This window comes from Pezoporus wallicus, unplaced genomic scaffold (assembly GCF_028554395.1).
Source record: "Pezoporus wallicus isolate ANWC-B61680 ecotype Strahan unplaced genomic scaffold, APGP_CSIRO_Pwel_v1 contig_3952, whole genome shotgun sequence".
In the NCBI taxonomy this organism is placed as follows: domain Eukaryota; kingdom Metazoa; phylum Chordata; class Aves; order Psittaciformes; family Psittacidae; genus Pezoporus; species Pezoporus wallicus.
In genome coordinates, this window is record NW_026635034.1 from 7,384,818 (window position 1) to 7,397,228 (window position 12,411).

A 12,411-nucleotide genomic window follows, 5' to 3' on the forward strand; every position below is an offset into this window, starting at 1 on the left:
GCTTGTGCCTAAACAAACATGGGCAGTGGTTAAGTTCAAGGGCCAAATTCCGAGCTCTTAGCTGAGGAAATAGCTGTGGCCTTGTCTGCAGAGGAAAGTTTTTACTAGTTGTCCTCTAAGCCCCACGTGGAGATATTTTTTTCAATGATGAGTGGCTTTTTTGGGTTAGCTTAAGCATTTTTCCCCAAATTGCACAAGGTAAAGAAGCAGCACATTTATTCCTGCATGACAGGTACTTGTACAAGTGTTTAAACCAATACACCACATTAATTCACTCCTTGGGCAAGTCCAGAAACCTTACCCAGATGAAGAAAGCTTGCGTCTGTAAAACTAAACATCCAACTCCTCAGTGTGGACCAAACCTACTTTTCCAAGTAATCCTTCATCTGTGGTGTGGTCAAGAGCTGCTCTGTAGTTGCTCCCCAAAAAGCCACACTCTGTGCCACTGTGCAGAACACTTTGTGATTTCTGTCATCTTGTTCAATGTTGTTTGTGTGCAGAACTGACTGTCAGTTCTCTAGCTTTAAGAAAATTTCCTGTGTTTGAAAGCTGAGTGGTTTTAGTGCATATGAAGTACTTTAATAACTCTAGTCCTGCTAAAGCTTTGAACAGCTGATGATTTTTATGTATTTAATTTAGAAGCTGGGGTTCCACAGTGATGAGAAGGGATCTTCCTCTTTACTGACTGCTCTGAAGAAAGCCAAGGGTGCAGCAGATCCCAGCTACAGTGAGGAAACGAGGGAGTTTTCTTCAGCAGCTCCATAACCTGATGTGAGCAAAGGTTCTCTTGTGAGGGTTCCTACTCTTATAGAGCAGGAAGATGTTATGCATATGTGGCAAAAGAGGGAGGAAGGGGGAAATCTTTCCAATCCCAGCTACTAAAAGGGAGAGTATTTAAATATAGACATTAGGTGCCCAACTACATTTGGTTGCTATTTCAGTTGTATCTTACTGCATCACCACACCAGGGAACTTCAGTGACTAAAACTGCAGTGCATGTGAGAAGGTGGATGTGGGTAGAGGTTCAGTTAAATTGTTGCTCGCCTAACGTTTATTGTGTGTCTTGTTGCACTGACAACTCCAGAGAGCTCCAGACCTGCCAAGTTTTCCTTAATGAGAATCTACTGCAGAAGCCTGGAGGAAAGATCCATACCCAAACAGCAGCAATTATTCCCTGGTGAGTAAAGTCTGAGGAACAAGAAGATATTTAGCCCAAGAATTAACAATTACTCAAAAGCATTCCTTAGCCCTCTTTCCAACGTCAGCAGGAAAAAATGAAGCAATAACAGGCTAGCATAAGGGGTGGCAACTCCTGAAATTGGACAGCTGACATCAGTCGGAAAGGGGGATGTAGTGTTGCAATATATGTAGTTGGACTTGCATAGTTGAGCCAGTATTGTAACAGAGCCACTAGATGAGTCTCTTGCAGTAAATTTGCCGTGGTTTTTCACCCACTAGGTTATACTGCTGAAAGAACTTACGTGTTTTAGTCAAGAATTCATTACCTGCTCTCATGTCTTTTTGATTCAGGTAATTGCCTGCTTTAATACTGCATTTATGCTGTAGGAGCCAGATCTAATTTCATGCTAGTGATGTTGCAGATTAGCTTAAACATTGTTTAACCACACCCCAGGTCCATCCTCAAAGTAGCAGAATGCAGCAGTATTCTTTCCTTGATGTATCTTTATTTGCTTCAGCTGATTTATTTATGTCTGTACATTCCTCTTCGTGAAAATGTGTCAGTACTTTGTACTAAAATATGATAGAACAACTTTTGAATTACTTTTTAATGCTATATTTAAATGGTAATTTTAAGAACATCTTTTATAAACATGTTATGTACAATTAGCTTTATGTGTGACGTACAGAACAGGAATGCGCATGATTTAAGTCATGCATGTTTTGAGCAATGAATATGTTAACTGTTGGTTAACAGATGCTAATGTTTTAGCTTCTCTCTTCGGTGGCATCTTTCAGCTGGAAAGAGCAGCACCTGTATCTATTAATGAAGAAAATTAAGAAGAGGTCTTACATAAACTGATTTTTCACATTCTTTATTTCTGGTAAACATATGCACATCTGAAACCTTGTCTCGTATCACAGCAACTTGCTGTGCACATGAACAGTTACATGAGTAGGAACTGAGGCCATAGGGGTTAGTTGGCTTGTTCACACAGTTAGGAAGCCTGAATGGGGAATTAAACCCGGGTTTTTCTAGTACTTTTGAGCTTACTGTTGATTTAAGAGGTGGGTGTGGATCTCCCCATCCTCTTCAGCTGGTAGGAAATTGGTTCATTTGTATGTATCAGTCTGAGATACTGTTTTTTCTTGTGTTATCTGGTTCATCATGTTATAGGATACTAATGAATTAGAATTTACATATCATCATAGGTCTTTTACAGGTCTTTTCCACCTTTACCTTTCTAAGAAAGTCACACAGTCTGTTTTCCTCCTGCAAGGCAGAATCACCAGTGCTGATGTTAGTCCTAGTGAATGTTTGTCCAATGTGTTCTGAAAGGTCCAATAAACAGAGGCTCTACAACTGCCAAGACAAATCCATTGCAGTATTATCCTTACTGATGGAAGGCTGCTTCCCCATTCCCTTTATGTCTTACCTGAACTCTTCTGCTGCAACTTAAGCTCATTACTGCTTCTCCAGTGTACCAAGGACATGAAATAGGGATTTCTTTTATGTCATGCTTAAAAATTACTATTCTCCTCTTCAGTTTTCTTTTGCTTAGGTAAAACCATTGCTTTCATTCTTTTTTCCATGCATCAGCTTTTAAGATGCATAGGTCTCCTGTGGCGTGCAAATGTGGAACTAGTCCAAAGGACACCAAATGATAAATGGAAAAAATTTAGATCCAACACTCATGGTCCTACTATGCTTGATCATTTCCAGACTGGTTCAACCGGTTGTCCATTCTTCTGCACAACTACTAGAGTCTTTGCAAAACACCCTATCTGTTGTTGTAAAAGCCTTTCAAGACTGATGTGATTAAATCCAGCTTCCGTAAGCATAATCTGTGGAGATGCAGCTAAGGAGAGCTCTGGCTTGCTTACCAGACTTTCCTTAACGCCTTTGGAATGTTATATCTTATTATCCCCTTACCTCTTACTTTACTTTGTAGTTGGTACTGTCCAGTGAAGTTTGGAGATCTACTTACCACCGTATAGTGTCCCTTTTCCCATAAAATCTCAAGCTGGGTATGCTTCCCAGAAGTATTAAGATACACAGTGGCATATATATATTTCAGTCATTTGTCCTTAAAATTTACTGTCAAAGCCATTCTTCTGCTGTTGGAACTGTGTTCTCATGTTTCCCTTTGTTCTGTGGGAGTTGCTAAGATTTCCCATTGAAATTTATTTTAAATGTTTGCTCTTTTGTGCAGATTCACTGCACAGTCTTGTCTCCCACAGTGTTAGATGGGTTACAATGGAGATGATGGTAACCTGGCAGTGATACAGGAGCACATTACTTGCAGCTGTAGTGAGATTTCACCCAGCATTCTGATGCAGAGTACTTCACACTTCCAAATTTATCATGCTTTTCTCTCTGTTCTTGTTGCTTGGGTAAGTATTTCACTGTTGTGTAAACCTGGGCAGTGATCTATGTGAGAACCAGGGTTCTTATTCTCCTTCCTCTTGTACATACTTACCTACCAAGCAAGCTTTTAAGCCTGGTGCATTTTTCACACTTGATAAAATGAGTCTGTTTCCATCATGTAGTGTTGTTTCTTTATAAATCTCAATACAAGTAAAGAAATTTATGTCTATTGCCAAATGTTCTGGCTGAATGCCACCCCTGGTGTTCTGGCTTCATCCAGATGATGAATGTTCCCTGTCAGCCTGCAGCCTAGTGAGAGGGGACAATGGTACAGAAATACTGTAATTATCTAATCAACTTTGCTTAGAATGTTAAGCAAATGCAATTCTTTAATACTCTGGTTTTACTATAGCTGTTAATTAACATGTGCAAATATAATTTGTATAGCAAAACCGAGTAGAAGAAACATTCACTTTTAAGTTACTTTACTCCCCTCTAGTGGTCTTATGCCATATGTACTTTTATATAACACTTTATCACAATAGATTAATATTTATAAATTTATAAATAGTTAATATTCTGTAAAAAATAAAAACAGTTCTACCTCTCCTTCCTTCTTCCTTTCTTTGTATAGAGAAACCTGTTCAGTGACTGGGACTCTTGCCAATCTAACTCTCTAAACAATGCTGGTTTTTATGTATTGGCTTTAACTGAGGGCCACACTGCACCTACAGCTTTAAAGTCAGTATGTACAGGAAAATCTTAAAGCTGTGTAGTAAGCTTCTGTTTCCTGCGCCCTCAAATCTGTTCATGAGGGGTGTTACTGTCAATGTCATGGTGACTCAAACTGCGGCCGAGGCTGCAGAAACATCAGCAGTACTCGGTCACGTCTGTAGTGCTGCTCTATGTTTGTGCTGTGGGACATGCCAGTTTTGGTGCATGTCTAGCGCTGCCTGGGCCTGTGCAAGTTGTGGGACATATGGAGACTGTCGAATGACTGGGTTCCTCCTTTAAGCTTGCCAGTTGGCCATTTTGTGTAGGATGTGGCTTCCACTAGCTGGAAAATACATGAGAACCTACAGGATCAGAATGGAAACTTCTACTTTTCCAGTAATCCCCTGGTTCTTTGCTGAAGTTGCTGATGTTGTAATCAGTGCTATACAGGTGTGCAGCACAGGCTTAATTTAGCAATAGTTAGTGGATAAGTGCTCATCTAAATTTTATTTTGCTTCTGTATTTTAAAGGTATGGAAATGACTTGCTAATACAGTGTCCTTGGAGAAGATGAGGTATCTCATAAGGTGCTTGTCTCTTCTTTTTCTGCTCAGAGAGATTATATTAAGGAAAATGTATTTAGAGGATTCAGTTTTCAGTAGCTAGCTCCTCTTTTCAAACTATTCCCTTGTAACTTTTCCATTTTCTTCTAGAATGTCTTGGACTAATGTTTGGAAGAAAAGAAAGGGGAGTAAAAGGGATCAATAAAGAAAATGTTGACAATTTTCCATTTGAAAATACAGTTCTCTTAAAATAGTTCACAAAATTGTGTTTGTCTTCATATTCAGTTATGGAAGAAAAATGAAAGCGTTCCAAGAATCAAAACATTTTAACACTATTTGAGTGAAACCTTTTGTTTTAAAGTGAGTCTTCGTTTGTAAACTTTTGCGACTCTAAAAAGTCAAAATTGAAATGAAACAGTTTAGGAGATCCAAACCTGGCCTTTTTTCCACATGATTTTTTCTTTTGTGGAAAACTGAAGTATCTCAGTTTCCAAGCTGGAAGGAAACCAAATGTGAAAAGTAAAATCCTTCATAAAACGTAACTCCTGTCTTCCTGCTGTACTCTTATGAGAGATTATTTGCCGGTGTCAGTGATGCATGTTATAATAACCAATAGCTGGGGAAACTATTTGCTACGCTTCTCAAGATTGTTCCCTTTAGGTCATTAGCAGATAGTTCTAATAAACATGAGCTAAGCCAGTAGAGGCTTTGACTCTATTTATCACTGCGGATGTCTGAGCAGTCCCTGTGGGAAGTTGTGACCAATTCATCAGCCAGGGAGTTTAACTTGTTCTTAACTCTTCTCTCGAGCAGCAGTGTCAACAGTCCAACTAAATCAAAATCATTCATGTGTACTTATATAGGAAGGGTGTAAGATACATAATGTTGAAATAAAATTGTGTGCAGCTGTAAGAAGCGCACAAGGAGGCAGCTGATGCAGAAGTTTCTTTACTCAAACAAGCTGGCAGGGCCTGCTTTTGGGAATGCATGTGCCTGGGTAGGGAAGGATCCGCTGCTGCTTGGGGCATGCTACCTGACATTGGGCAATTCTGTAGGCAGGCCTGTCCGAGCAATGCTGTTCCAGCACTACAGTGAGGGCACTGCCTCCCCGACCTTGTCCCTTATAATTATTCTCATCCCTTTTTGTGGTTCCAGAAGACTGAAACTTGACAAGGAAATCAGAACTTAAAAATGCAAGTGATCATGTAAAAAAGCTGTAAGGTCTGGTTATGGTGAATGAAGTCCTGGAGTCATCCTAGAGACGGACAACTTAATGCAAATGTTTCTGCCTTGCTGTCAGAGCGTCTTTCCACCACTGCTACTGTTTGCCTAGACCTGGTGTCGAATGGCATTGTCTAATTGGAGCTTGCTTTCTGTGCTTTTAGTATAGTGCAATAGGGCCACAGCCTCACTTGGGGTTTCTGAGAGCTTCTGGAGTATGAGCAACCTCATAAATTAAATCACCACACTGTCTGCTGAATGCTTTCTTGCAGAAGTGCTGGCAACTGTGGAACATATTTTGCTGATCATCTGAGGAACAGCAACTTCTACACCTGGCAGCTGTCAGACAGCATTTTCTTGAAGCAGGGCTGTCTGCTGATAGCTCAGGAGTAGGGCTGAGCAGTGCAGCCTTGGGTAGGTTTATCGCTGGGATTTGCAGATTAACACACTTTTGTACTTCCCAGCATCTTCCCTGGCTACATCCCACTTTCCTTCTACATAAGTGGAAGAAGTTCCTCAGACTTTCTTTCTACTCTGGTCCTTCAATCACAGTTAACAGAATACAGAATTTAGTTCCATATGTGTTAGAAAAGCTCTCTTCTCCAGGGATTTGATTAAGCACAGGGCTAACCTTTCCCATATTATGGGTTTAGCCAGTGGCATAAATGATAGTGTTTGGCTTTTTTTATATATGTTTAATCCCCCTCTCCCCTTTTCCTTTTTTCCTTGCAGATGCCATTATACAGGTTTTGACTGCAGGAAGAGGTAGGACAGCTTGTGAAACAAACCTGTCAAAGTGAGGTAAGTAGCTACCAGGGTTCCTTCAGTCAGCTTACCTTTAAAATGCAGTTTATGATACCACTGGTGGGGAGGGGGAAAAGTGGAAAAGGCTAATAAGATTTCAAATACTGAGATGCCCTCAAAAAGCAACATTTTCTAGGATTCCATGGGGAATGACCATTGCCAGCACGTGCATATCAGTGACATGCTGAACTGATACAATAGCGCAGTTGTTCTTATGACACATTTAGCTCTGAATTTGTCAGTGTTGAGCATGTGTATTAGAGCATGATACATATGCGAATTCTAAAAACTTTTTTACAAGTTGGAGTAAATTCAAAAAGCAATAATTCCTTGTTTTACACAACGCTGCCAAGAATTCTCTTTGTATTTTCATTGTGCAGGACTGAATATTTAGTCAGCAACACTGCACGGACTTGTTGCTGTTCTGCTGTTTGTGACAAAAACTCAGGCAGGTAAATAGCCTTGTGTATGGACCAGAGAATGGAGAGGACCACATATTTTGAAAAGGAGGAAAGACATGTTTGCCAATTGTGTAGAAGTAATTGTTTCTGGTTCTCCATAATGCATTAGAATTCAAGTAATATTCTATTTTCAGAAACTTCACTGCTCTAACTTAGCTTGACTGATGGAACAGTGTTCACCACAGTGAAGTCAGGGCATGCTCTCAAGTCCACTGAAATAAGTGGAAGGGAAAAAAGTTATCTCAAGTCTTTGGACTAGGTTTGTAATGCCAAAGGAAGCTTCTCCAGATCACTGCAGTGCAGGGAAGCTCTGTTTTCCCAATAGTTTATCATAAAATGTGTCCAGACTGGAGCCTCTGGAAGACTTCCTTATCTTGAAAAGGCAGCATGAATCTTATTTACATCGCCCGCTGTTTCATCCATGAAATTAGACTTCCTTCCTTTTACTGATGAACAGGAGTGGGAAAAGTCAGCCTTACTATATATCCAAATTTCTATAGACAGATAGATATAGATGTCTTTTTTTCCCAAGCGTCTCCTGCCCATGAGTATTTTTCCTTGGCTCTCCCTTGCGGGTGTCAGATGACATTTCCTCTGCTGACTGTGTGCCTGTTCGACCTCTGCTCTTATTCGTCTCCAGTTATGTGGTATTATTTTTGGTCTTGAAGGGAGTTCACAAAGCTAAAACCAGTGCTCAACATTTTCATTTAAGCTTTGTGAAGTGTCAAAACCTGCCCCTTTAAAAAAGAAATGCAGCAAGGCAATCTCTTCTGAACTCCACCCCATTCATCACAGTAATAGCAATTTTGGGTGGATCTGGTGTTGATAACTTGCAAGCCATTAGGGATGTTTTAGAGGCAGTATTAAGGAAAAAAAGCTTTAAAGGTTATTATTTTTTTCAGTGCTAGAATTGCTTCCCCCATTTAAATCTTAATCTGATTAATCTGTACTGGAAACACTGGTAAAAGTTACATTTCTCACATTTCAAGTGTTCTACATTATAAATTACCATTATATCTTAATTCTCTTTGTAGGGAAGAAAAAAAGGGTTTCCAAAAACCCCAAACCACAAAAATATACAGAGCTTTCTTCCTGACCCTTCTCATTCCCACTTTGAGCCACAGTATTTGGAATCTATTGCTACTTCCTACTCAAATAGCTTCCTTAACTTCATTTGGTTACTTGTAAAATGAATATGTGTTTGAATTAGCTATAGTTGTTATTTCCTGTTTTCTTATAAAGAAAGGCAATGTGATTATTTGCATTATACATATGCTTTATAACTATCTGTTTTAGGACGCAATCAGCTTGCTGTGGGTTAAGCCAATACAGAAATGAGAAAGGGCTAATTATGAAACAAAATTAAAGTTAATGGGAAGTTTCCTACTGACTTTTGTGGGCTGAATATACCCAAATAACAATACTGGAAGTGCAAGATGTAATATAGAAAGATAAATGCATTATTAAATGGATCATGTTCTATCCAGCGTGGTGTATAAAAGACCTTGCATCTGATGGCCATTTAGAGGCAAGATGACTGGCTGCTGAAACTTACTTATGAACCTGATAAAGCAACGCCCCAGTGATTCTCATAAGTAAATTCTAATGCTTTCAACAGATGGGGTGGGGGAATCCCAAATGATTTTATACCCGGTAAGAAATTGCAGACTTTAGATGAGGTTGTCTCAATTTACTGGTATCTAGAAAACCTGAGGAAATGAAGTCAGCCTTTGGAAAGTTACTAATAAAGGAAAGTGCAGAGCAGAGCCGTACTGAACTATTCACTGGCTGGAGACTCACTACTACCATTTCTGAGTCAGCTGCGTGCCCTTGCAGTGAGGGTGGCCAACTGCATATGGGGCTGTATTAGTGGCAGTGTAACCAGGCAGTGGAGGGAAGCTGTTCTTCCCCTCCTTTGGTACTTGAAAAACTGTATCTGCAGTACTGTATGCAGCTCTGGGCACCAACATACAAGAACAGAATTCAACCAAACCAAAACAAAAACCCCACTCCTAAACCCCAAAAGCATTGACATCTACAGCAAGACTGGCAGAGAGCCCCTGGGATGGTTAGGGGCTACAGCAATGCTTTCTGAGAAGAGGGTTCATTCAAACTTAGGAAGCAAAGGCTAAGGAGGATCTTACTGCTGCCTTCAGGGTATAGAGGAGGTAGAGGCTGCCTCTCCTGGATAGTGAGCAGTGGTAGGATGAGAGGCACTGGCACAAATTCTAAGAAGGAAAATTCCTACTAAGTATTAAGCAAAAATAATCACAATGAGGGTTGTAAAACAGTGGAATAGGTTAGTCCAGAAAAGTGGAATGTTCATTCTTGGAGATACTCAGAACTCAGCTGGATAGGACCTGAACAGCCTACTCTTAAGTTGGTCCTGCTCTGAGCAGGGGACTGGACCAAATAACCTCTACAAGTCCCTTCTGACCTAAATTCATCACTGATTCTATGACAGCCGTATGCAATGCTCTCATAGTGTTATTTCTCAAAGGAAAGGCCTTGCAAATGGAATGTGGTGGGTTCAGAGTCTAATCCCTGGTCTCTTTTTATCTTTTTTATTATTTCAACTGCATCATGGGGCAACTCCCGATCAACTGAGACATCTCATAGCCAGAGGAACACTGGGATGGAAAACAGAGGCAGAGACACCCAATCCCTTGCTGACACAGTGTTTGAAGGAATGTAGGGCCTGATTCAGCTCTCTTTGTTAGAGTCAGTAGGGAGTTCTGCATAAATGAGAGCTACAAGAAGAGGCTCCTAGTTACTGATTTCCACCCACTTGGAATGTATTAATTCTAATAAAAAGCTGTATCTCTTTTGCTTAGTATCTTAGCCTGAAAATTCACCCAGCAGCTGGCATTTCATGCTAAGCCTTGAAATTTGTTTCACTTTGCTTCTGAGTTTACAGGTGGGATTTAAGAGGTCATCTGGGACAAATGTAAGACTGAGGAAACTCAGTTTGCAACTGTTACTCTGGCAAGATTCCCATTGAATTTGACAGGGTTATAGCTGACAGAACGTAGTAGTATATGTATTTCCCTTTCTTGCACTAAGGCTAGATTAATTTTTTCTTTTTAAATCAAAGAAGCAAGTGCTATTGTTAAACTTTAGGTTTTCCACCTGTATGCACATAATTAAATATATCAACCTATGTATCGTGATAGACTGGGATTAACAACAAAAAATCCATTCCAGTGTATTTTAGTTGTATTTCTGTTCAACACTAGCCTTACAAAAATCAGTTGTGCTTCCCCTTCCTGGAGGACAGAAGTCATAGGATTTCTTCTGCTTAAGTTTTCTTTAGGACCCCCATGGAAAAACTGTTAATGTAATCTCATGTCTTTAGTAAATTGAGATATAATACAACAGTTTTACCCTTACAAGCTAAGGATTGATTTAAAATGTGACTTAGTTTTAGAAACCAGCTATGAATATGGTACTTCCCTAAAAATAGTACTGAGGGTATCTGAATTAGGGCATCTCTTGAATGGCCTTGTGCTTTGTCACCGATACTGAAGAATCCAGGTGTTTTAGAGGAGCAAGAACATCTGTTTTATTCTGATCTTAGAAAGGACAAATGAATTATTGTTTGACTTCTACAGCTTTTGGTGGGCTGATACCAAATTCACCTTGTTCTTGTAAATAAAGGAATTGCTTTGTTTAAAACAACACAAGTTCTGTGCCTAAACTATTCCATGCAGGCGTAAACAGGACAGATGTGTTATGAATGTGTATAAAATGTAATAGGTTTATGGTCACCTAGGATACAACTGAGATAAAATACAGGAATTTCCCCAGAAGCACATAGGCCACTAATTGTCTGAGCCAAGAGAGACTTTTTAATTCTTATAATATTATAGAAACATCACGCCACCACTTTGCGCAGTATCACAAATGATGGAGTTATATGCTCATGTAGGTTGGATTTCCTCCTTCATCATTATAAGCTCAGCTGACAGATGAAAACATCAAATAAAACAATTTGTAAAAATGAAGTAAATGTCTTCAGTGAAGTTTGTCCCCTAAAAGCTATTGTTTATGGATTTCATAGCTAGGTATCAGCTTGTCTGGCCAACCAACATTAATAAAAATGGGTGATAGCTTGTTTTATTTTCTATTTTTTATTTTTTTTTAGATTTCAACCAATTAATTGGTTGTCTGGCTATAATTACTGTTTGTGCTTTTTATTTACTTAAGAAAATACACGCACTAAAACTTTCCCACACTATTTGTTTTCATTGGCGTAATCAAGGCTTTCTTAATAAAGAAATATGGAAGATGGACATACTTATTTTTGCTTACTTGGGTTGGAGTAAATTTGCTGATCAAAAAATGCAATTAGTGAAAAAGTTCATAAAAATGGAAGTTAATGGAACTTCCAACTCCATCACAGTACCTCCAGGGATAATATTTCGGGGTTTGTTTGCAACGGTTCAAAGCAATTTGTCTAAACTGTGAAAATTCTGATAAGTGTCCTACAGGAGAAGAGGGAGGAATGTTTGCAGAAGATGAAAAGGACCAGCTTGGTAAAGGCCAGCAAGGAGGGAGACCAGTACTTCACATCACTGCTGCTGAACACAAAGATCATCAGCTCTGCAAACTTCAGCTCAATGGTTTTATGGGAATTGAAGAGCAGGACAAAGAGGTATTTCTCTGACAATCAGTTACAGTTTAATAATTTAACGACTTGCATAAAATGATTTGTGTACCTGATGTTGATAAGCACAGAGAGGTGCACTAAGACATAGCTAGCAAGGAGAATTTATTTTACCAGAGAAATGTACTGGGCTTGATATAAAGTGTGTGTATGTGGTTATGTAAATGTTTAGGATCACGGCTTCCAAGTTCATACCTAACTGCAAAAGGTGGTTCATGTTTTATCTGTCATTCCCTGATAAGAGGAAACTACCTATAAGTATCCTCCCCTAATTTTTGGGCCCTGCCACCACAATCTATGCCATCTACATGCTCCAAGATACAGCTATAAGATCCTCAGTATCATCTGGTGAATCAGAATCAGAATTGTGGAAAAATTGTGGCTTAAGTGTTACAGCAAATTCCACTATGCATGTAGCAGTGATGTTGTATGCCGT

The 12,411-nt window shown here is 39.4% G+C and overlaps 1 long non-coding RNA gene across 1 annotated transcript; it reads left to right on the top strand.

Annotated features, from left to right (window-relative positions):
• Positions 1-567: 567 nt before the first annotated feature.
• On the top strand, positions 568-12,083 carry LOC130592643 (uncharacterized). The gene is made up of 3 exons (XR_008970621.1): positions 568-1,177; positions 6,777-6,845; positions 11,790-12,083. It is a non-coding gene; the product is annotated as an uncharacterized LOC130592643 (long non-coding RNA).
• Positions 12,084-12,411: the final 328 nt, after the last annotated feature.